Source organism: Chinchilla lanigera, unplaced genomic scaffold (genome assembly GCF_000276665.1).
Source record: "Chinchilla lanigera isolate Chin_1 unplaced genomic scaffold, ChiLan1.0 scaffold00018, whole genome shotgun sequence".
Lineage (NCBI taxonomy): Eukaryota > Metazoa > Chordata > Mammalia > Rodentia > Chinchillidae > Chinchilla > Chinchilla lanigera.
The window spans coordinates 3516190-3542268 of record NW_004955419.1 but is presented as its reverse complement, the minus strand read 5'-3'; the positions used below and the strand labels follow the sequence as shown (position 1 = coordinate 3542268).

At 38.5% G+C, this 26079-nt stretch overlaps 1 protein-coding gene and 1 long non-coding RNA gene across 2 annotated transcripts in view; one reads left to right on the top strand and one right to left on the bottom strand.

Moving 5' to 3' along the window:
- The window catches only part of Nr6a1 (nuclear receptor subfamily 6, group A, member 1), a 198910-nt gene that overhangs the window by 82047 nt on the left and 90784 nt on the right, over positions 1 to 26079 (bottom strand). The window lies entirely within an intron of this gene.
- The window catches only part of LOC102023474, a 44083-nt gene continuing 35792 nt past the window's right edge, over positions 17789 to 26079 (top strand). The window contains exon 1 of the long non-coding RNA XR_001233578.1: positions 17789 to 18103. This is a non-coding gene — a long non-coding RNA (uncharacterized LOC102023474). The remainder of the gene's footprint in view (positions 18104 to 26079) is intronic.

The window sequence follows — 26079 nt, the reverse complement described above, 5'->3', positions numbered from 1 at the left end:
ATAGGTCACTCATGTATAGCTCTATTTATTTTCTTTAGAAGCCACTTTGAAGATACCAAAGTATAGCACAACAACTCTTGATAAATCTCCTACCTCTTTTGTCTCTAACTCACTATTATTTGTCTATTTGTTTTCCTGAGAAACTATTTTGTAGATAATATGTAAAACGATAACCACTGATAATTTCCTACCATTTTGTCTGTAATTTGCTAAGTCCCCCCTATTATTATGTTATCCTTCTTTTATTCTTTAAAATAAAATAAAAAATTAAAAAAAAAATTGCTAGGGGTCTCAAATTTTTCTCATATAAAATGGAGACATCATTCTTACCTTTCCTGATTATTGTGAAGCATAAAGTTAATAAACTAGTATCAAACAAGCTCAATTCCTGGGACATAAATGGTGTTCAATAAATGCTCAGTGGTTGTTTGTAATGAGTCAGCTTTAAAGCTCTACAAGGAATATGTCTATTTACTTCTCAAAACCTGGCCAGGAAATCGAAGATTAGTGACACAATATAAATAAATTAAAATGTATTCGTATTTCTAATGTTTCTGCACTTTAGCATTTGCTTCCCCTCTATTTGTTAGATCATGGTCACAACTGGAAGCAGACTTTAAGATGAAGTATTTGGATACAGGGAAATACATCAGTGATTACATAAACAATTACTTTTTCTTTTTAATCTCCACACTAGTCTCCAAACTGCTACAAAGAAAAATCATTTTCTATAAAGCTGTATTTCTGCAATATAGCTTTAAAAGAAATGAAACCACTTTGTAATCCCATAGATTATATCTAAAAATAGGTAGGCCAGCTGTCAGATGCATACATTATAGGAAGAATGGGGCCAAGAATCTTTCTCAAAGACCACTACAATTGTTCTGGCATCTACTCCCATGAAAATGAAAAATTCAAATCTATTCAATTCTAGCAGCTACTGCTTACTTTTTAAGCTAGAACAACAGTTTGGAATTCTGAAAATTTGTGAGACCTCTTGTGAAAGCTTCTTAAATTCCCAACACACTGTTTCTACCAGTTTATGATAGAACAGTCATATGTGATTTGGAATCACTATTTCAACACAACCTTATTTTTAAAAATTTTGTTTTTTTTCCTGAACTCTTTCAGAATTACTTAACCTTCAAAAATGGCAGAGGGGAGGGAAGGAAGGGAGGGGGAAGAAATAAAGATGTAGTAAGAACTGTGTTCAAGTACAAACTCTACCATTAACATGATAAATAACCTTACGCACACTCCCATTTCCTTTATGGGCCTCAGTTTTCCCATGTGCATAATGAGAAATTTGTGGTACTAATAGATATCCATGTGAGAGTCTTTCAGTGACAATACCCTAGGACTATCTAAGCCTCAAATTTTCCAGACAGCCTGAAGAGAGAAGCACCCCTCTGCATGCAACCCATGTTTTGAGCTGCTACTCTATCAGTTTCATAAGCAATATTTTACCTAATCACATTTAGCTTCCTTATAAAAATGAGTTGAAGATATTTCAATCCCTCTTCTGCTGACTTAGATATACAGGGTCAGTTACTAAGGGTAAGAAAGTGTCACCATAGAGAAGAGTGGAAGGTAGTATCTATCTAAAAATAGTGGGCACAAGCAAATATATCCTAGTGCTAAGCAGGCTGCAAATGCATTAGCTGAATACTTACTGAGTACTTACAATTATGCCAACTGGCACTTTCTAGGAGCTGGGGATAGACGGATAAGCTAGACAGTTACACTTCTGTCAAGAATTTCACCACTATTTCCAGAAGCACAGATTTTGTCCAAGTCAATTTCAAACCCTGACCCTCAACAATCAAAAGGAAAAAACATAAAAAGATTCTGCCTCACTTTGGTACATTTAATACGTGCTGGCTGACCTTAGGGAAGTGCCTAGCTTACCCCACTACCACTACAAAGTTGGCAGTTTCAAAGAAAAATAGTCATACACTGAATCTGAGCAGGGAGCTGTTAAGAGAAGATATTGGGAGTCAATGTATCAGTCATTTTTAGCACCCGTTTCTTTTTCCCCCTCCAGGCAAAAAGTGACACAGGAGAAAATGTGAAGGAGAGAAAGCAGTGTCAGAGTTGGCTACTCTGTACTACCGCTAATAATCTAATAAAAAAAAAAAACAAAATTTTATTGCAACACTTGATCTGATGTGGGATGTTTCTTCCCCAAGATTATAAATTTATTCTTCCTTAAACACTAGACCCACTGTACACTGTTGAGAAAATGTACCCTATGAGGGTAAGGGTTTAACCATTAATTCAATAAATAATTATGGGGTCCCTATAATCCCCATGCTGGAGATTTCGTGGCAATCAAGACTGACAATCTTGTGAAAGGAACAAATATTAAGCAATTATACAAAAAACATTTAATTGCCTGGCATGGTGGCATACATCTGTAATCCCAGCATTAGCAAGACTGAAGGAGGAGCATCACTGTGAGCTCAAGGCCAGCCTGAACTACATAGCAAGATCCTGTCTAGAAAGGAGGGGAAAGGAGGGAATGGAAGGGAGGGGAGGGGAGGAGGGGAGCGGAGAGGAGACTGATTTCATTGTAAGTATGATAACTGTGACAAGTATAGGAGGACCGTGTAAAAAATAAAAGAGCCATTATCTGGCACAGAAGGGGTAGAAAAACATTCAAGCAAACAATTATAAGAAAAGAGTAAAACTGTTGATTTTTTTTCTAAAATATAGCCTAGCCTTTTCTGCTCCCTAAGTCTCAGACACATATCTCTCCCCAGTACTTACAGTATCTGTACCTCTTGGCATCACTCATTTGATTTCACAACAATCTAGTAACTAGTTTATGAATGTTTTCCTATCAGACTACAAGCTGTTCCAGAACACAGAATGTATCCACTCTACTTCTCTGCCTCTAGTGCCTAGCCCTGAACTGATACTGAGTAGGCCTCAGAGAATGGTGGTATCATTATTCCAACTGTTGTTCTTGAGATTGGTCATGAGACAAACTAGCTAAGTTTGCTGATTGAATTCTCCTACTTGGTAGAAAAACACCAAGTGAGTCCAAGGAATAAATCACCCACCACCAATTCCATGTGCCATTGCTCAGTTCCTTTGCTGTGATGAGTTCTGCTTGTTTACATGGCTCACAGAGCTGTCTTTTCATCGTGCTGTGGTTACTTCCAAAGCAAGACAATCAGCCAAGAATAACAATGCCTTAAAAGGCAGTGATATGAATATTACAAGGTAGGGAATGGGGGTGGAGAGAATTAGGACACAGCTGCAGTGTTCTCGAACATACACTCAATGTGTCACAGAAAATTAAATCAGAGGCTAAGTGTAATTTCTAGTCCCTTGAATAAACATAAACAGGGGCCCTGGCACTGTCCCTGGCCACACTGGAGCCATACTAGGTCCCCAATGACATTGAGTTCTAAACCCCAGGATCAGCCTAAATTGGGAGCAAGATCACTGCTCTAGCAGGTCAAATTCTACAAAGCTCCAGTTGCCCCAGACAGAAAAAAGAGGATGCCAACTACTAAATCCATTTTGATAGCTAGAGGAGGATTAGAAGAACTGCACACATGGTGATGTCCAAATCTGAGCAATGAGATTAACTTCCATGTGGATTACCCATACCTCAAAGATGTTTTTTCTTTTAATTGAACACTTCCAGCATTTAGTTTCACTATAGCTATATATTAAGAAAATTTACTTTAGCATGGGGTATTAAATGAACCAAAACATGTTTTATTTTGAATGTTTTTACAACATGGAGATAGCTTTTTAACTTAATACCTTAGAATGAATTAAGGTCATCCTTCAGCAGATAATGTGGATTATATCTCCACAGTCAGAGTGAGTTCTCATTGCAAATATAATACAATATTTTATCAACTGAAAGAAAAACATACATAGATGATTAATAAGGAAAGGCTGGCCTACAGAAACTACCAAAACAGATTACAGTAACAGAACTTAAGCAATTTTCTTAAATGGCACATACACAGAAAAAGAGTTTAACATTAGTCTTCTTTGAGTGATGGAACTATATGTGATTTTTTTATATGTGATTTAAAAAAAACTTTTAGACCTTTGTTTTTCCATAATGAACATGTGTGACTTTGCTCCTTAAAAAGCCAATGTCTTGGGCTGGGGTCTTAGCTCAGAGTTAGAGGATTTGCCTTGCATGCACAAAGGCCTGGATTTGATCCCCAGTACCACACACACACACACACACACACACACACACACACACACACATGCCAGTTCCATATTACCCCAATTATCCATTTTCTCTCTTACTTCTTCTTTTCCACTTTTCCATCAAAGATTTTCTTCATTAACTTTTTTCAGATTTTCTTGGCATCCCCCCCACATACACACACACTGTAAGACTTTTCTAGAGCAATTTGAGGTTCACAGCAAAATTTAGCAAATGGTATAGAAATTTCCCATACTTCCTTACCCTCACATAGGCAGTCCTCCCTGATTATCAAAATTTCCCATCAAAGCAATACATGCGACAAATGAGAAAACTGGTACTGGTATAAATTATCATCACAGTCCATAGTTTAACATTAAGAGTTCACCGCTTTTTACCAGGAATTGAACTCAGGACCTTGTGCTTGCCAGGCAGGTGGTATGCTGCTGAGCTATAATCCTGGCCCAAAGAGTTCTCTCGGCATTACACATTCAATGCGTTTTGACAAATACATAATGACACATAACCACCATTATAGTGGGTTAGTATCACAAATAGTTTCACTGCCCTAAAAACCCTTTGCGTTCTGCCTATTCATTCCTCCCTTCTCATTACCCTGACCTTTTTACTGTCTCCTTAAGTTTTTCCTTATCCAGAACATCATATAGTTGAAATAATACAGTATGTAGCCTTTTCAAGTTGGAGTCTTTCACTTAGAAATATGCAGTTAAGTTTTCTCTATTTGTCATTTATTTTTTATCCCTGAATAATATTCCACTATCTGGATATGCCACATTTTATTCACTCTCCTACTGAAGGACATCTTGGTTGCATCTGTATTTTGGCAATAAAGTTGCTATAATCATCCATGCATGTTTTTGTTTTAATTCATGGGTAAATATGAAGGAGTGCAACTGTTAGATTATGATAAGAGTATGTTTAATGTTTTAAGAAACTACTAAGTTGTCTTCCAAAGTGCCTGGATCATTTTGCATTTCCACTAGGAGTGAATCAAAGTTCCTACTGCTTTGCCTTTTCACTAGCACTTGGTCAGAGTTCGGAATTCTGGCTACTCTAAAGGATGGGTGGTGGTGGTTCACTGTTTCAAAGCATTCTTGCATGTACTTGTTTGCCACCTGTATTATCTCCTTTGGTAAAATGTCTGTTAGGGTCTTTGGCCTTTTTAAAAGACAGACTGTGTTTCACTGGTAAATTTCAAAAGTTCTGAGTATGTTTAAATTAACATACTTATCAGATATGTTATTCGGAAATAATTTTCCCCAGTCTTTGGGCTGTGCTTTCAGTCTCTTGACAATGTTTTGGGTTTTTTTTTCTCTTTTCTTCCGGTACCAGGAATCGAACTCATGACCTTGCGCTTGCCAGGCAGGCGCTTTGCCACTGAGCTAAGTCCTCAGCCCAGACAATTTTTTTTGAATTAGAGAAAATTTTAATAAAGTCCATCAATTCTTTCTTTCCTACATCTTTCCTTTGGTGCTATAATCTAAAAGCTCATACTGCCAAACCCAACAGTACCTAGGTTTTCCCCTTTATTAGGATTAGGTTGTCTTACTTATTTTTCTCATTGCTGAGACAAAACATCTACCACCCAAAGTTAAAAGAGGAAAGGTTTATTTTGGCTCACAGTTTGCAGAAGTTTCAGTTCATAATTGGTTGGCTCCAACCTAGGGTGACATAGTAGAGCAACATCGCAGAGCAGGTAGGCAAAAGGCAGCAAGGAGCAAGCAACAAGCAATGAGCAACAAAGCTCTTTCTCTCATATTTTATCCAGGTTACCTGTTCTTAGGCAGATGGCACTCACACCCTTAATCCTAGTATCTCACATGAATCGATTCCAGCATCACATCTTTGATTCCAGCATCACACACCGTAGATCCAGCTACCTTCAAAAAACCCTACCTATGATGGCATGAAGCTTTGGGGGTACATCTAAATACAAGCCATAACAGGAGTTTTACAGTTTTCATTTTACATTTAGGTTTATTATGCATTCTGAGTTAACTGTGAGAATGATGTTGGATCTGTGTCTAGATTCATTTTTTTACATATGGATATATAGTTAGTTGTTCCAGCACCATCTAGTGAAAAACCTCTTTTTTGCTTTATATTACCTTTGCTACTTTGTCAGGTATCAGTTAATTGTATTTATAACGATCTATGTCTGGACTCTATTTTGTTCCACTCATCTACTTGTCTCTTACTTTGTGCATCTCACACTGTCTTTATTACTACATCTCATAGAGGTTTAACACAAAGAGATCGGCTATCATGTTTTCCATATCTAGAACTTAAAGTGAAAAGAATAATACAAATCGGCCATAGCAATGTACTGTCTCAGAGTTACAAACAAACACGAAGACACTGTTCTCTAGAACTTATGGAGGGTCAGACCTGGAAATAAGATTAAATTGCAGAGCAGTACATATACTAGAAGAAAATATGAACAAAGTGCTAACAGAAACACATGGGCAGAAGTGATCATTCTATGTGGGGATATGATGAGAAGTTCACTATCAGAAATGACATTTGAGCTCAGCTTTTAGAGAGCAGACTCCCAATAGGCAGAGGGAAGGAGTAGAAAGTTCATTCTAGGCAGGTGCAATAGCAGGTACAAAGACACAGTAGCATAAAAGTATTCTGAGAATACCAGTAATTTTCATGTAGCTGTGGTTTAAATGCTTGACAGTAAGTAGCCGGAGAAGAAACTTAACAATGCTAAAAGCAGATTGGGAAGAGTCATATACGCTAGAGCTAAACGGTTGGGGGCCAGGGACTTAGCTCAGTGGCACAGCACCTGCCTGGCAAGCACAAGGTTCTGAGTTCAATTCCCAGTACCAAAAAAAAAAAAAAAAAAACAGTTGGAATTTTTCCTAGAGGTAGTAATAGTATATACTTGCTGGTGCTACCATTTAGTTAATACTTATTATGCACTAAACAAGGTGTTTTACATACTTTAGTGCATTTCATGTTAAAAAAAACTTGGTCATATGGGAATTTTCTCCTCACTATACAAACAAGAAGAAACTACAGAAAGGTTAGGTAATTTCTCAAGTCAGTTCTGTTTGGCTTTAAAAACTACATAACCTTCCACAAAAAGGATTCCAGTTCTAGGTCTCCTGATTCAAACAAGACATTTGTAATGTAAGTTTCAGAACAAACTAAGCATGGCATACAAACAGCTCAGTGGTATAAAAAAATTCCAGAAATCTCTGGGAACACACAGAGTGGCTCATTCATTTATTCTTTCTTAGCAGCCTCTAAAACACAAGGACAGGCCTGGGGATTTAGCTCAGCGGCAAAAAGCGCATGCCTGGCAAGCGCAAGGTCGTGAGTTCGGTTCCCGGTACTGGAGAAAAACCAAAAACCAAAAAAATAAAAAAATAAAACACAAGGACACTAAGAAAGCTAAGATCAGTTTTTCTTTTTTCTTTTTTAATTTAATTTTGTTTTTGGTACCGGGAATCAAACTCACGACCTTGCAATTCCCAGGCAGAGACTTGTGCCACTGAGATATATCCCCGGCCCTCTTTTTTCTTTTCCTTTTTTTTTTTTTTTTTTTTTTTGGCTTTTTGAGACAGGGTCTTGCCATGCAGTTCAGGCTGGCCTTGAGCTCACTTTGTAGCCGAGGCTGGTCTCAAACTTGCAACAATCCTCCTGCCTCAGCCTCCCAACTGCTAGGATTACAGGGATGTGCCACCACGCCTGGCCTATCAGTTTTTCGAAAGCCCTTTTCCAATTTTCTCTCTCCTGACATTACTACAGCACTTGATATAAACAGCTATTTCAGAAGACATGAAGATATGGGAGCCATGAAGACTAGATTCCTCAAAGCAAATAATAAAACAGGTGAAGATGGTGGCTTACATAACACCAAATCTAATACCTGGCCATGAAAGTTCAATAGTGAGTTAGCAAGGTTCTAAAATGTGTCCAGGCTCTTAAGTTCGTTGGTTGGTTGAACTTGATTGTGCTATCTAACCTTTCTGAGTTTGATTCCTTTCTTTCTTCTTTTCTTTCTTTCTTTCTTTCTTTCTTTCTTTCTTTCTTTCTTTCTTTCTTTCTTTCTGTCTTTTTGAGTCAAGGTCTCGCTATGTAATTCAAGCTGGTCTTGAGCTCACTTTGTAGCCCAAGCTGGTCTTGAACTTGCAATGATCCTCCTGCCGCAGCCTCCCAAGTGCTGGGATCATAGGCTTGATTCCTTTATTTAAGATGGAGTAATACAAACCACTTCTCAGGATTGCTATAAAAGATAAAATGAACCACATAATAGAAGAACTCAATGCCTAGGCAGTGATGGCGAACCTTTTAGAGCTTTCAAGGATACCAACAGCACAATGGGGCATGCGTGCCATGGGTTCCCCACCACTAGGTACTAGGTATGCAATCCTACCTTTCCTGCCGAGGCAGATAATTAGCTACCGTAGCACTTTGCCCACCCTCATAGGGTTTTTGTGAGATTCAAATAAAGTGATGTCTGTGAAAGCCCTTCATCAAGTGAGATATAACAGTGCCTTTATACCTAAGTACAAAATACTGCTCAAGATACAAGAATGAATATTTTATATTCCTTGTCTTTAAGGGGCTAATCCTCTAAAAATGGAAACTACAAATACGCAAGTAAGTGTCATACAGGTAAGAAGTAGCAAGTGCTAGAAAAGTAACAATAAAATAAGTGAGCACTTACAATGGGCAAGACCAAATCTAGGTGTTTTACCTATACTAATCTCATTTAATCCTTAAACAAATACTATGGGACAATTACTACTATATTTACAGGAGTGAAAATTAAAGCATATGATGGCTAGATTATTCGCTAAATTTATACAACTAGCAAGTGACAGAGCCAAGACTTAAATACAAGAATTCTAACTCTAAAGCTCAGAACTATTAGAGATACAGAAGTATAAATTAAAGAAGTGAAAAATAATACAGTATCAAAAACTGATTCACTAACATTCACTGACCACTCAACAGTATATCAGGCCTGTGCTAAGTACTTTACATGTAAGCTCTTACTGATCCCAACAACTCTTTGTGAGCAAAACACCAACCCAATTTTACAAATGAGGCAAAGTGACTAAATGAGACTCTGTTACTTTTCTTAAGGTCTCAGTTAATTACCAGAAAAACCTGATATCAATCTTAGCCCTACCTGTGTGTAAAGCGCACGCTCTTAATCTCTGTACTCTGGTTCAGTGGCAAGCAGTAGTAGTCAGGCTGGATCCTGAAGACCAAGTAGAATATGGATAGTTGATCATGAGTTGAGTGGATTCCCCACAAACAACATAGCCTGAGCTGGGCATGGTGGTGCACACCTATAATCCCAGCACTCAGGAGGCTAAGGCAGGAGAATCACTGGGAGTCCAAGGCCAACCCGGGCTACAAAGTGAGTTCAAGAATGGTCTGAACTGCATAATAAAACCCTGTCTCAAAAAGACTGAAAGAAAAGAAAAGAAAAGAAAAGAAAAGAAAAGAAAAGAAAAGAAAAGAAAAGAAAAGAAAAGAATAAAGAAAGGGGAGGGGAGGGGAGGGGAGGGGAGGGGAAGAGAGGAAAGGAAAAGAAAAGAAAAAAGAAAAAAAAACATGAACAAAGGACTACATAGGGAAAGTTTGGGACTTTAAAAAAAAACCCACTGGTAATATTTACTGTTATGTGTATCCAATCATTTTATACCCCCCCCACATAACAAATAAAATATCACTTTACTTTGTGATTTCTAAGTCCCCAGGATAGATTATCATTTTCTCTCCATTAAAAATAATCTCTTAAATTGCAACAATAGTATATGTAATTATAGGATATTGGGAAAGACAAAAAATAATGAAAAAAGTATATTCTGAGATAAAGTATATCTCAGAAATTTGAAAAGATGAGAGCTGTGGAAAATTAGTTGGCAGCATAGGTCAGGGACTGACTGTAGTAACCTTGGCCTTGACTGCCCAGCAAGGAACCAAAACTATATTGTATGTGGACTGGAAGATTGTGAGCAGAAAGGCAGCATACTTAGCGCCATGCTGTGCTTAACATAGACTTAAAGTGAGAAACAAGAGGTAAGGAGATCAGGTAGGAGTTCATGATAATAGTCCAAGTAAAAGATACAGAACTGAGTTATGAGTAGGTTATCTGTCATGACCACTCTAAGCTCAAGCTCTGAGTAAGACAGACTTAAGTCTGAATTTGGCTCTATCACTTACTAGCTGCATAAACCTCAGTTACTTAATTCTTTTAAGACTCAATTTTATCATCTATAAAATGGAAATAATAAAACCCACCTAAGGGCTGTTCTGAGAACTAAAAACATAAACATGTGACATAAGTCAAGTGTATTATATACTGCAGTATTGCATACTGAGCCAAATTATTATTTTTTTTATATGGAACTGTGTTGTACATAAAACTTAGCATTCCCTGGTTCTGTCTAGTAGAGGCCAATAATCCCTGCATACCTCTCCAATGCCTCCAAATATTGCTGTATCAACCTCAACTGAAAAACAGACTCTACTATATAAAGTGATCATTAGCAGGCTTTTAAAAATGACCAAAAGAGAAAGGGAGAGAAGGCAGTCATTTGGTGATGATGGCAGAAATAAGAAAGTAGGAAATCAATTACAAAAACCAAAGTCACTGGTTAACTAGTGACTTCCAAGATGTGGAAGCCAGACACTGGGAGGTAGAAGAAGTGACTGTGGTTTTAACTGTGTGCATCTAGGCCACCAAAAGTAGTTAAGGAAGCCAGGAAGCAGACAAGTTTGAGGGACCAGAAGCACACATAGACAGAAATATTTAAAAGGCATTAAGAATTCTGGCCTGTAGCCAGGGAAAAGGGTTGGTGTAGGTCCATGTATCAAATATCAAAATTACTCTTTATGTTTCTTAAGCTTCTAATGGTTTCAGTTTTATCTAACAGCTTCAAAGAGAAAAAAACCTTGATATGATCTGTAGGATGATAAAATTGGAGACTAAAAGAAAAAAAATCACAGTACAAATATGAAGTTCTACTATGTTAACTTGGTTTAGAACTAAAATGGGCCTTTATCACCTATCCAAAGAAATTATCCAAAATCCTTGGCTTTAACTGCATAATCAAATAATTAACACTGGGCTGGTCTCTTCTTCACCGAAAATAAATATTGTTCCAGCAGCTAGAGAAAAGCTTTATGGTCTAGCCCTTCAACCTAATCCTACCAACATGATTTGATCCTTCTCCCTAGTAGACACTGACACCTGGTCATTTTTTGCCTTCCCCAGCAAACAATGAGGTTGAGAAGATCCCTTTAAAGAGCAAACATAAGTACAAAGAAAAAGAAAATTACTATACATGCAAGTAATGGCAGAAGAAAAAAAAATCCAGAGCTGATTAATAACAAATATTACAGGAAGACTAAATAACTTCGTACTGAAAATCTACTGCATGAAGATTAAAGATTAACCCTATTCCCTGAATCTAGATTGATTAAAAGCAGTGGAGGTATTCACTTAAATCCCATACTGCATTAGAATAAGAAGGCAGCTCCACTTCCATCCACACTGTTAGGTCTTCTAGGCTTCTTATTCCATAATCTCTTATTCCCAAGGCCTACAAATGTCCCCTCCTATGCTGTCTCATCAATTTGCAAGGCCAATCCAGCTCTAAGAAGAAGACACGATTTTTCAAATTAAGGTATAGATTTTCTCTCTCAACCTCAGTACTACTTAGTTGTGTCACTGTTCATGAATCATTTCCTGTTTCTGAGCCTCAACATTTCTTCTCTGCAAGATTAGGATAATACTTTCTCCTCACAGGACTGTGAAAATTTAATTAAAGCACATGTTAAATGTGCCTAGTTGAGTACATGGCTCACAGAAGACAGTAATAGGCATTAGTTCCCTTCCCTTTGATATAGTCTTATGCTTTACAGAAAAAAGACAGTACTCCTTCCTCCTTTCCGGAAAACTAAAGCAGTACCATGACCAGTTGAGAAATGCCAGGCTGAACCCCAACCCTACATACATCTTTCCCACATCTGCACACTTACTCCAAGTCACATTTCAGTAGCTGTCTTTTAATTAAACGGCTACACTCTCACTCAGAAGCTAGGTCTTATACCCAGCAATTATTTGAAGAAGGCAAGATTAGTTCAGACCCAGGCTGAGTAATGAGATGTAAGTGCTTTGAGAAGTTGTGGGTTCCCAGCATAACTAATAAGTACCGTAAATTGTATGCTACCCAAGATAAAGACGTATGATTCAAGTGACCAACAGCTCTTTGAAAAATGTTGAGGCAACAATCAGAGGAAGACTACTTCTGCCCCTTCCTACAGGCTCTGTTTTGGGAAATTCACATTTATGTAATCATTATTTTTTTTTATGTAATCATTATTAAAGGTCATTTGTCCTTTTTCTCTTCAGTTTTCATTAAAGTTAGGTTAGCCTTCCACTACAGAGGATGTTTAATGTGGTAAAACAAACGAAAGCTTTGGAAACCAGTCTGGTTCAAGACCCAGCTCTGCCACCTCCTTGCTATATGACCCTGGGCAAGACACTGAACCTCTCAGAGCCAGTTTTCTCACCTATAGTATTTTTTGAAGTACAGGCTACCCCTTTAGCAGATGTCAAGCCCATTTAGTGCCCTACAAATAAAACACTTTTTAAAAAAGATAAAAAGGGAGAATAAATATCAGAGGACATCACTTATTTCACTACTCTAAAATATCAGATGGCACTGACCTATAAAATAAGACTATATAAGGTGTTATGTTATTTTCTGTACTCTAAATTTTTAAGAATTTGAACCAAGTGTGATGGCACACACCTGTAATCCCAGCACTTGGGCTGAGGGAGGAGGATCACTGCAGGTTCAAGACTAGCCTGGGCCACACAGTGAAGTCATCAAGGCCAGCTTGAATTACACAGTGAGACACTGTCTTAAAAAAAAAAAAACAAAAAAAAAAACAAGAAACAGGAGAGAGAATTTGAAAAAAAAAAAAATCTCAGCCAAATGTTGGCAATTAACCCTAGTAGTATCCAAACAGCTGAACATAGTCTTGTTTATGAATAGTGGGAAAGCACCTCTGTCAACTTTGGCTTCCCAGGAATATGGCTTTAACTACATCATATAAACAGAAGTCAACTAATATAATTTGCCAATGACATATCCTTTTAAATTACTGACATAGCAAAATGGGGAAGAATTAAAAACTGAATTTTATCCTAAATTAACCAGGCTGCACAACTCTACTCACACAATGGTGATGTGTGAAAATGCCTAAAGTTCTCCTTGGACAAACCCTCTCTAGAGAAATGGGCAACAAAAGCAGTATTAGTCATCCTATTGCTTTAAAAGAAATATCATTCTCCCAGGACCCTCAGAACCGGCTGCTGATTGTGGAAGCCTGGGCAAGGTACCTACCTTGGGAAGGAACCCGGTTAAAGGTGCCGTCAGGGGGCCTAAAAGGACCAAACATAGAAAAGAACCACACAGGTCTTTTTAGGCCTGCAGAACAAAGTATCCTGCTTACAACCCTACAATATCCTGCCACTTCAAAAAATACACTTGTGGGGAAGGATCCCATTTTCCTACTGTTATGGTTTGTGTCTAGATGTCCCCCCAAAGCCTCATGCAGTCATGGGGCAGGCTTCTGGAGTTTTTGATTGACTCACAGTCCATTGCTGGGATTATGGGTATGAGTGCTACACCTACCTAGGGTAGCTTGCAAACAGTATAAGGGAAGGAAAGAGGCTTGTTTGCTGATGCTCCTTTCTGCTCTTGTTGCTTTTGCTGTTTTCCACCACCATAAACTTGCCCTTTGCCATGTGCCACTCTGCCTTGAAGCCAGCCTAGTATGGACTGAAACCTCCACAAACTGTGAGCTAAATAAGCCTTTTCTTCCTTAATTCTGGGTGTTGGGTATTTTGTCTCAGCAATGAGAGAAAAGTAACCAAGACACTTACGTACTTTTTTTTTTTTTCAGGGTCTCGCTGCGCAGTTCAGGCTGGCCTTCAGCTCACTTTGTAGTCCAACCTAGTCTTGAACTCACAACAATCCTCCTGCCTCAGCTTTCTGAGTGCTGGGGTTACAGGTGTGCGCCACCACACCCGGCTCCAAAACCCTTACTGTTGCTTACAAATCCCTATGTGCTAGGACCCCATCCCACCTCCCTAACATCACCTCCACTTTAGCCATACCACCTTTTCTGTTCCTCAGACAAATGAAAGTCAACCTACCTTAGAGCTTTTGCATCCTGTTCCCACTGCCCAGACCATACTCCTACCAGCTTTTTTGATGCTGCCTGTTTCTGTATCTCAGTTCATTGGGGAGGCATTCCCCAATACTTCCTTATTACAGGGGTCTCCTGCCCCACCCCTTAACATCCCACACCCTAGCCATTCTCCATCATTATAGACCCTACTTTGTTTTCTTCACAACATGGCTTCTTATCTTCACGGTAACATTTATTTTTCTGTCATCCCACTAGAATGTAAGCTCCCTAAGAACTGTGCCAGTTGCTTATATAAACGTGTGTGTGTGTGTGTGTGTGTGTGTGTGTGTGTGTGTAGCTGTCAAGTGGACAGAACAAATGAAGAACACTGTCTATGGCCATACCACCCTCAACGTGCCCCATCTTGTCTGATCTCAGAAGCCAAGCAGGGTCAGGCCTGGTTAGTACTTGGATGGGAAGAACACTGACACATGCATTCCAGGGTCACACCACATATGTTAGAATTTAACTATACTTTCAAAATAACACAGGAAAGAGAATTTATACAGAGGTATGTCTGTGAATAGAATTCAGCAAGTACTTGTTCAGCTAAATGATGTGCCACACTCTAGTCATAGTGTCCATTCACGCACTTATCTATCTGAAGGCTCTAACTTCTAGCACTCAATGAAAGAATACTTGGTTTGGAACCAGTAGTTAGGCTGTCTCATGTTTTCAGACCCAATGTCACCATTTTCACTATGAAGTCTGCCTCTACCATAATGGTTCTGGAACTAAGATAGGCAAGGGTTCAAATTCAAATTATGCCCGTTACATGTTATAGGGATTTTGGCAAATTCTCTCATCTAAGTAAAGCCGGTAATACTTATCTCATAGACCTATTTTTAAAAATAAGCTAAATGTATATAAAACAACTGGTAAAGTTTCTGGCACACAACAAAAATCCAGTGAAAATATCCATTATTATGCATTTATTTACATTTTTTCAACAGCCCCATACATACACAGGAAGCACAAGGCACAATTCAAGAACTGGTCATGGTCGCTGCTCTATAGCAGCTCAAAGTATAATAGGAAAAATAAACCCATAAACAGTAAGTATAACAGAATTAAAAGGAGTGTAGTATGCACCATGTCTCATTATAGCAGGAAGGCTGAAAAGAATCTTCCCTTCTTCAGCGAACCTGATATTAAGGACTCATTAGTCTTTAGAGTAGACACATCAAAACCCTTCCACAACTTATATAATTGAAAGAGCTCCAGAAATGAGTAACAGCAGAAGCCCTCATGTGATTTTAAGAATAACCATGAGTAACTGTCTTAGTAGCCAAAGGGTGAAACCAAGTCAAGGCCACTGACAGATGAATGGGTAAAATGTAATATATATATTTATATATATATAAATCTTACATATTATTATACATATAAATTAAATATATATAAAACAGCATAAAATTTTGAAATTCTACAACATGGAAGAAACTTGAAGACTTATACTAAGTGAAATAAGCCTGTCACAAAGGGACAAGAACACACTGCATAATTCCATTTATATGAGACATCTGAATAGTCAAATTCACAGAGACTAAAAATAAAATGGGGACTGCTGTGGTTACAGAGGAAAGAATGAAAAATTAGTTTTCAACAGGCACAGAGTTTAATGTTTCATATGCAAGATCACAAGAGTCTGATGGATAGTGGTGCAGGTTGCAATAACAACGAACTTAATGCCACCAAACTAGTTAAAATGGCAAATGCTATATTATGTATATTTTACCATAGTTTCAAACATGAGAAGAATTATTGATGAATGATTTAAAGAAAACAAGAATGTAGCCGGACATGGTGGCGCACGCCTATAATCCCAGCACTCAGGAGGCTGAGGCACGAGGATTGTTGCAAGTTCGAGACCAGCCTGGGCTACAAAGTGAGCTCAAGGCCAGCCTGAACTGCAGAGCAAGACCCTATCTCAAAAAGACAAAAAAACAGGGTCTGGGGATTTAGCTCAGCGGCATAGCACCTGCCTGGCAAGAGCAAGGTCGTGAGTTTGATTCCCGGTACTGGAAGAAAAAAAAAAGACAAAAAACAACAACAACAACAACAACAAAACAAAAACCAAGAACATGTTTAAATCCTCTCACTTTGAGCATCCTTACTTGTAGCATATCAACCCAACTTCTCTCAGGCTAGAACAGGAAAAGAATTCTGAGGCAATCTTCATATGCAGAATGTTGTAGAATGCAGCAAATACCTAAAAAATTGCAGGTATACAAACACCCAAACACAGAGTTTGCAATAAAATAGACAGATGCTATGTACTGGTCATGGAATTATTTCAGTAAGTATGATGGGGCAGAAAGTAAACCGCGTGTCTAAATGTTGACTTAGGACTATATAAACTATTTCCTAAAGAGACAATAAACTCCATGGGGGAAAAAATGGTCCATGTAGATTTTATATGTCAGAGTCAAAGTTTCATATTGTTTCAAGTTTTTAAAAATGTGTTATTTTATATTAAACAAAGCAAGTGTCATGTACTAAACCAAAATGTCACAACTGACAGTCTTGTATAATGACATGGTTTCCTAGTGGTCCAGAAAGAAGGGAAATAAACCCTGAGGACCCTAGGTCAGACAGGCTGAACAGAGCAGACTGTGGTTGTCTTGCATGATTAAAAGCTATGTCACAGCTCAGTGGGGTCTACGCTTTCATATATCCCCCTAAGTAACCTTCTATGTGACTAAGGACTGGGGTAAGAGTGACAGCCTCACAAAGGGGATAATAATAGATAAAGCTTCTTCCCAGTGCATTCAAAGTCTCCAGAATCCAAAACTTTTCTCCTGTCCATTCAATCCAATTTTCATTAAGAGCAATTTACATCATCTAGAAAAATGTTCAAAGTTTTAAACGTCACTTTCATTTTTACTTCACATAAAATCTAGACCAAGGGATGCTCTAGATATAAAGCTTGCTTAGGATCACAAAAAATTCTCAAATCAAATATCTGCTCTAAGTTGGAGCCCAATTCATCAGCAACAGGAAGACCTGATATTCAGGCAGTCAGCAGGCTTCTTGCATTTTGGATAGACTAGTGTTTCTCCTGCCACAAGTGCATAGGTGTAAGCAACCTCTAGGTGCGTAATGCCACCACACAATAGCAACACCTTCAAAGTCTCTCTCAGTGACTAGAAGCAGCCAGACACTCAAACTGCCAGTCCTGAATTACGGCCTCTGAATGGTGAGAGCTTCACATTTCACTGATCAGGGCACAGCCCAATCAGAAGACAAACCCCTGCACTGCCAGGGAGCAGCAAATCCGCTTTCTTCCAGTGTGCACATGACTGAATGTGCTTCTGTCCATCATCTGGGTCATATATAGTTCAATGTGAGCTGAGCAGACAGGGCTGCAAGGAAATCTGGCGCGGTTCAATAGCTCATCTAGCCTGGGTTCCAGAATCTAAATTTTTCTCACTGACAAACTCATTTCTCTACTGGGACAAGATCATGTGCTGGCTGGAAGTTCCATTTCTACAGCAAGAACCCTATCTGGAAGCACAGAAGTTGTCCTCTTGCCACAGCAGCTTGAACTTTTTGATTGTTGTTGCTGCTTTCTCCCATCACCCCCATCCCCTTTTGACAAAGATCCAACTGTAAAAAGTCTTACGTAACAGTTCAGGACTACTTCGGTTCTTTTACTGGGTAAGCACTTTCAATTTATTTTTTTGTTTTGTTTTTTGTTTTGTTTTTTCTAAAGAAACATTTAAAAATTGAATCTGTTGAAAGGCTTGACTAAAATCTTTTAAGTAATTTGTGTAGTGAAATACTGTCAGTGGATTTTTTTATTCTCATTTCTGCACGTGCTCCTTTGTTCTCAGAACAGAAGCTTTTATACACACCCCATAACGCAGCTGGAGAAGAGTTATGAAGTCAGTTATTATAAGGAACACAAAGGTTGCTTTGCATTCCCTGCCTTTAGATAGTTAATTTTGTTATTTGTTTTCTTAAAACAGAGATTTTAAAAAAGGAAGAAATTTACAAAAGAATAAACTATTGGAGAATCTAGCAAAGTTTGAAGTTTTTGCCACCTTTTCTGCAGTTTTGTGTGGCCAAACACTTGTGCCGCCTGGGGCGGTGGGGATAGAGGCAAGCATAGACAGAGAGGAACTAAGCCAGACATGGACAAAGGCATGAGCCAAAACCAGACAGTCCTGGCCGCTCGATAGGCCAGCAGTGGGTGAGACAGGTCAGCCAGCTGCAGGGGCGGGAGGGGGAAGGGGCATGGATGCGTGAGGTGCTCATGCGTGCGATCGTGACTAGATTCTGAAACTGCCAGCCATTTTCCCAGCTATGCTTTGTACAATCTAAAGGAATGTATCTCCTCTGAAGCAGTCTTGCAGAGCCCAGTAAGAGAGCAGTATGATAAATACCACAATATAAAGAATAAGAAAATACTGGGAACTGGGATGTACAAGAGGGAATGCAGAGGGTGTGGAAATTTTTTAGTGATCTGGAATGTGTTGAGTGACAGGAAGTGCCCCAAGTCTCCCCCCAACCAACTCTTCTCAGTCGCGCCTGCTTTTGTCTAACTCTTGTAATCTACACACTACTGCTTACAAAGCTGTCTGAGTTTAAGACAAAAAGAAACATAAAAGGCTCTTCGTTTCATACTACCTGTGATATGCAAGGAATGTAAAAACATGGCCCTTCAAGCTTGAGGAGACTTTTTTCAGGTATACAGGAGAAAGATAAAATAATTTTCCATAGATAAGAGAAAATTGTGAGTTATAGTCCAGTTCCAAATCTGCTTTTAAAAAATCCTTATTCCGCTATACTTATCAATGCTTAGGTTTGTTCCAAATTTGAAGGAGACTGTTTTGTATGGTGAATATACTACATCTGAAGTTGTTTCCATGATTTCTTTTTACAAATTTAGACTTTGAGAGAAAAATGTAAAGTAGTAAGTATACACTAAAAAGAAAAAGGGAATTTTTCCCTCCATTGATCAGAAAGTATTTTAAAGGACTGGCTTCTTAGAAAAAGCAGCTCTTTACTGGTTTGAGTATTAGAAAGGTAACTTCATGCTATAATAAATGTTAGGGAGAAAACTTCTGAGAGAAAATAACATGGTACTAAGCGAACAAAAATCTTAGCATTTCCCCAAACTTCTATGTAAGGTTCCCCAAACCTTAGCATTTCTTCAAACTTCTCTGTATTATCAACAGAATACTAAAACTTGACAGAAAAGTTGCCAAATAATTAAATAGCGAACCCTACCTTTGGGAATATGAAATACAAAATTAGTGTGAATAAAATGATATTGTGAAATGTTTCTACCTCCTATCACAAAGGATGTTGTTAGTCGTTAGACTAGGAGTTAATCTTTCCTAGTGTGGCTCTGAGCCTTCACACCGAGCAGACGTTATTCACATGACGATTCGAAAAGTCCATTCATATATCTCACTACCTGGATTTGAATAGAAACCAGACAGCAATTCTTTAGTTCCAGCCACCATTCGCCCCACTGGACAATAGCGATTTGTTAGCACAGAGTCACAGGCTGTGGGACACAAAGCTTGGAGCTGCAAAAAGATGGGGGATTCAGAGGACAGGAAATTACAGGCTCGATGCACTCCTGGCAGCTCTGAGAATACAAAAAAAAAAAAAAAGGCAACACAGAGATGCCATGTTTAAGAGCTACTTCTAGCTTTTTTAACCACCTCCAATGTCATAAAAGCTCTATTGTTGGAGTACATAAAGTCATGAGTCCCATGTGCTCTTTCCTCACTACAGGGAACTTCATTCAATGCTCTAGCAGTCAGAAATATCAAAAGCATCCAGAGTTGATTGGTTCTATGCTCTGGTGGAAAGGAGAGGGGCATTTTATAAATACAATGTCAGGGAAAAAACACAGTAATGCAAGTGACAAATACCAAATTAATATTTTTAAATATTTCATAAGATCAGCTCATCAAAATTAAATCAGACTGTATATGAAAACTGTAGTGACATTAATTTCTTACCAAGATATCATATATAATTTATTATTTACCTCCATCAAAAGTTTCTTTGGAAAACATATACCAAAACTAGTCTTACACAGAATACTTCTGGAGGTATGGGTTATATTTGTCAAAACAGAAATTTTAAATCAAGGTCCAAAGCACTTATACAGGGTAGTAGAAAGGAAAACTACATTTCTGTTGTTGTTCTTGATTATCAAATCATTGCAGCTCCCTGGCCAAACTTAGAAATTGACTGTACTTCCTTCTCTTGAGATGTAAAAACAAAAATTAATGGATATTTTAACTGAGTGGGGAAGAGATAATTCTCCAGTCTCAGTCAAGGAGCTGAGAAAAAGAGTACATGGGCTTGTGTCCAGGTCCCCGTACTTACTGCAACCTAAACACCAACAGACTGGTGTCCACTGCAGCAGGAGGAGACCTGGTACAAGGAAGTTGTAAGCGGGTTTGTTCTTTCTCCCTTTCTTCTGTGATCCATTAGCAAAACCAAGTCATAAATTATATCACATCTGAAAAAGTCACCAAATGAGATCCTGAATGATCAAAAAGTACTTTGGAAACATGAACTGTTCTACCCTGTTTTCTTCTATGATAATATGGTTTTAAGTTGAATATATGCTGCATTTAATGTTGCTGGAAAACAAATGAGCAACCTTCAAATTACCAACTGATAATGAAGAGGAAGGCACTTCCATTCCAAATCTCCATCACATACTTCCTTGCTGATGCCTGTAATATTATTTAGATCTTGAGATGCTATTGGTAGGGGGCACACATTGGCTACCTACCTACACAAAGATGCATAAACAGCCACAGGCTCATGTTCTACCAAGGTATATGTACATAATTTTTTCTGTGTGCTTAACTTTTAAAATCAACTTTACTAAATCTGGCATGGTAGAGCATGCCTGTAATCCCAGCACTCGGGAGGCTGGGGCAGGAAGACGGCCACAAGTTTGAGGCCAACCTAGACTACATAGTGAGCTCAAGGAACTTTTAAAATCAACTTTACTAAACCTGGCACGGTAGAGTATGCCTGTAATACCAGCACTCAGGAGGCTGAGGCAGAAAGACTGCCGCAAGTTTGAGGCCAACCTAGACTACATAGTGAGCTCAAGGCCATCTTGCAGTATGTAACAAGACATGTCTCAAAATAACAAAGCAAGACAAAACAAAAATCAACTTTTCTGGGGTTTAATTTACAAACAATAAAATTAGCCCATTTTAACTGTAAAACAAAAAGAAATTATCAACTGAGTTTCCGCAGATTCTATCGTACTCATCAAACACAAACATCATTACTGCTTCAAACAGTGCTGTCCAATCCAATAGCCCTAGTCACATGTGGTCATTTTTATTTAATCAAAATTTAATGGAATATTTAGCCCTTCCTTTACCCTAGCCACATTTCAAGCACTCAAGAACCTCATGTGACTAGCCCCTATCATACTGGACAGTCCAGATATATGACATCCCCATAATTGCAGAAGTCCTATTGGGCAGTGCTGACCTGAACTATGCTCATATCCAACACAATGTGTCTTCAGCTACACATCCATCTGGACACAAATAATAACATGAATAAAAAAATACAATGACAAGTATGACAAAATAGCTAGTGATATGATACTTGACAGACACCTGAAGAAGTATTTGAGATCAGTGGTGAGAACAGAAATGCAGATCGAGTTTCCTTTCTTGCAACGAAGAGGCCATGAAGAATATCGATAACAGTAGCAGACAGGTAGTGATGGCCAGAGTAAAGCCAATGCTCCAGAGTGGCACTAACTTAGCATCCGAAAGTTCTTCCTAAACACATGAGGCACTCGATTCTAGTCTCCCTTCTAGCACCACTGTTACGGATAACAGAATTACAAAGAGCAAGGCCCTTGAAGTCAGTCAAACCTGAGTGAGTTTACTAGCAACCACTTTACTAGATGATAAAAGGCAAATTATCACTGAGATTTAGTAGCCTAGTCTGCAAAATGGGGAAATAGCCACCCTCCAAATGTATGGAAGGACTCACAATAAAGCATATAAAGTATCTAGGAAGATGGCCAGGTATATAGTAGAGATTCAAAAAGCATGGCTATTAGTTATTATTACATTTTTCTGTTTAATCTTTATAATATGACTCCATGTAGACAGATACTATTTAAAATCTAAGGTGAGCCTTCATAAGCAACTATCCTAAATTATTAATGCTGGCCATGCCAGCAATTCAACTGAGTAAAATGGAAATACTTGGAGATTCAACAACCTTTTCCCAGCCATTGTGTGACCAGCTGCCTCATGCACCTTGGCTTTGCCAGAAAATTCTCATGTCATATATAGTTAAAATAACCAGTATTCCAATGTGTTCAGATCCTTGTATTTATGCTTCTGGGTTTAGGTGTTAGATAGGAAGGCAACAGTCTAGAGCCAAAAAGTAAACTCTACTTCGTCAAGGAGAGTATGAACTTTTATTAAGTTAGTACGAAACAGGGCTGGGGATTTAGCTCAGTGGCACAGCGCCTGCCTGGCAAGCGCAAGGTCATGAGTTCAATTCCTGGTATGGGGGGGGGGGGGTAGTATGAAACACTGGTATCCAAGTACTGAGAACCTGGTATCTATTTAGAAATAGGGGAAAAGAGACTATTTTAGAAATGCAATGAAGAGAAGCCCCTTCTATCTCACTGAGATGACTGAAGCACATGGGACAACTGTAGATGGAAATCTTAGAAGAAATAAGTGAAGCTTCTTTTCAAGGAACACTTTAACAACCTACATAATAGTAACAAAAGTAAAAAACTACCAAAACTTCTAATGTCTTTGGCCTTCAATTATCGTAAACTTGGTTTATGGCGAAGACCAAGTGTAATGAGTGGCACATTCTCTCAAGGTTTTAGTGCTTTAAAAGGAAGAAGTTAAGCCGGGTGTGGTGGCATGCGCCTGTAATCCCAGCACTCGGGAGGCTGAGGCAGGAGGATTGTTGCAAGTTCGAGACCAGCCTGGACTACAAAGTGAGCTCAAGGCCAGCCTGAACAGCATAGCAAGACCTTGTCTCAGAAAAAAAAAAAAAAAAAAAGGAAGGGGCTAGCAGACTTCAGTCATAACTACTTGTCTTAACCTCCAGATCTACCATCAAATAAATTAGATTCTAATACCATATGCAACCTATTCTATAGCTGGTGGTGCAAGAAACACTAGTTTTAGGGTCAAATGGGCATGAGCTGGAATTCTGACTCTGTCACTTACTTATTATGGGCTCTTAAGTAAGTCACTTCCCCTCTCTGTCACAGACTCTTCATCCATAAAGCAGAATATTAATGCCTTCTTGTAGAGGTTATTTTAAGGCTCAGGGATTATGCATATAAAACAATACTATTTCTGGCACATGGAAAACACTTTGGAAATAACAATTTTAAGAAAACTTTTATGGGCTAGGGATATAGTTCAGTGGCACAAGCACCTGTCTGGCAAGTGCAAGGTCCTGAGTTCAATTCCTGATACCCACAAAAATAAATAAATAAATAAATAAATAAATGAAGTTTACTGTAAAAAAAATTGGGAGAAAATCTTTGAGAAAGAAAACCTTTAAGAGCTTGATGTCCATTTCATTGTCTGAGACCTTTCTTGTACACAGGAAATAGAAAAGTTCCATACTGATTTACAGCACAGGCTGGCTTCTGTAATTTAAATTAAAACAAACAGGTCAGATGTGGTGGTATATGCTTGTAATCCCAGCACTGGGGAGGCTGAGGCAGGAGGATTGCCGTGAGTTCAAGGCCAGCCTGGGCTACATAGTGAGTTCATGCCTAGCCTAAACTACAGAGCAAAACCATGTCTCAAAACAAACAAACAAAAATTAAAACAAACATATGAACATAAAAACTGCCAATACTGAATAAAGAATTTAAAATATTTGAAACAAATATTGAATGAATTCACTGATTGGAAATTTAAAAAGTGAAGTAAAACTTCAGATTTTAATAATGGGAGGTGGCATGTATTGCTGATACAAATTTAGTAGTATTAAATATAAAAAAGCAAATATTTCTCTTAATTTAAGAAGTACCTGGATGTGGTGGTGCACACCTACAATCCTAGCACATGAGAGGCTGAGGCAGGAGGACCACCCTGAGTTTGAGGCCAGCTTGAACTATACATAGTAAGACCCTGTCTAAAAAAAAAAGAAAAAAAATCATCAAGCAAGAATGGGAAGATTGGGGGCTGGGGATTTAGCTCAGCGGCAAAAGCGCCTGCCTGGCAAGCGCAAGGTCATGAGTTCGGTTCCCGGTACCGGAGAAAACCCCCCCCCAAAAAAAAAAAAAAAAAAAAAACAATGGGAAGATTATTCCTATCTCTTACTAAGATATTTTCCTCCTACATTTAATCCAGCACAAACAAGAAATAGGCAATGCTCTTCTTGGAAGTCCTGGCAATTGAACCTTGGACCTTCACACCAAGCTACCTCCCCAGGCCTTTTCCTCTTCCTTATTTTGAGTCAGGGTCTCACTAAGTTGTCCATACTGGGCTTGTGCTCGTAATCCTCCTGCCCTGGCCTAACAGATGCTTCTCAATGATGACGAATAACTGAGAAATGCTAGATATGCCACAATAACCTTTCAGATGATATATAGCTGTAGATTTCCTAAAGCAAACAGCAGAACTGTAAGGGACATTATGTGCTGGAGTAAGAAGTCTTTAAAAAAAAAGTTTTTCTTCCAGAAATTGTCCAGTGTACATAAGATGTTGTATCTTAACTGCATCACTAGGCTAGTAACTTACTCAGTCACTCTTTTGAGACTCTGTTACCAATGGAAATCCAAAGAACACATGCAGAGTCAAAGGATAGATAATACCTAAAAGTGAGAACTGAATTTTCCAGAGGGTATTCACATTCAGACTCTCCAATATCTAGCCACCATAAAGTGTTTTATAGAAATGCTTAAGCAGATGGATATATATGCATAAAAAAATAAATAAGTCTGTCTGATGGCAAAGGATTTCCATGAATGTCATCATCGTTGGTACATAAAACATAAAAGGTCTGTGGAGGAAAGGTTCCTGAAAATCCTTAGCAGGTGGTTCTGGGTCTTATTAAATGCTAATCAAGCAAAGCCCTCTATTTCCAGTGATTTAACAAACAGTAAACTCCCAATATGTATCACACACAATGTTAGACCCAGGTTGAGTGGTGGAGATTACCTGCCTTCACAGAGCTCACAAGCTATAAACTGAGATAAGGGTAAGAAAACTATCATTCAAAAAAAACGGTAGGGAGCTGAGTTCAGAAATTTTGAGACTAAACCCAGTGAGTTGGGGGAACTAGTATTATTCATAACATAATGAGAAAATGTACATATTCTGCTCTACTAGGTTCAGGCCAAGAGATATGTTATATTATGGGGTATTAAAAGATTCAATGGAATCACCAAGTCAAGGAAATGAAATACATTCAAACACATAGGCTTGTTTCACAAGGAACACCATTCAGTTCTATGTTAACCATTATTCTCATGCAAAATCAAGGTCTCCTTTTGATGGATGTTTGAGGACAAAATAATTACTAGAAGGAAAAAAGGGAGCTGGGGATTTAGCTCAGCAGCACAGTGCCTGCCTGGCAAGCACAAGGTAGTGAGTTCAGTTCCCAGTACGGGGGGGGGGGGGGGG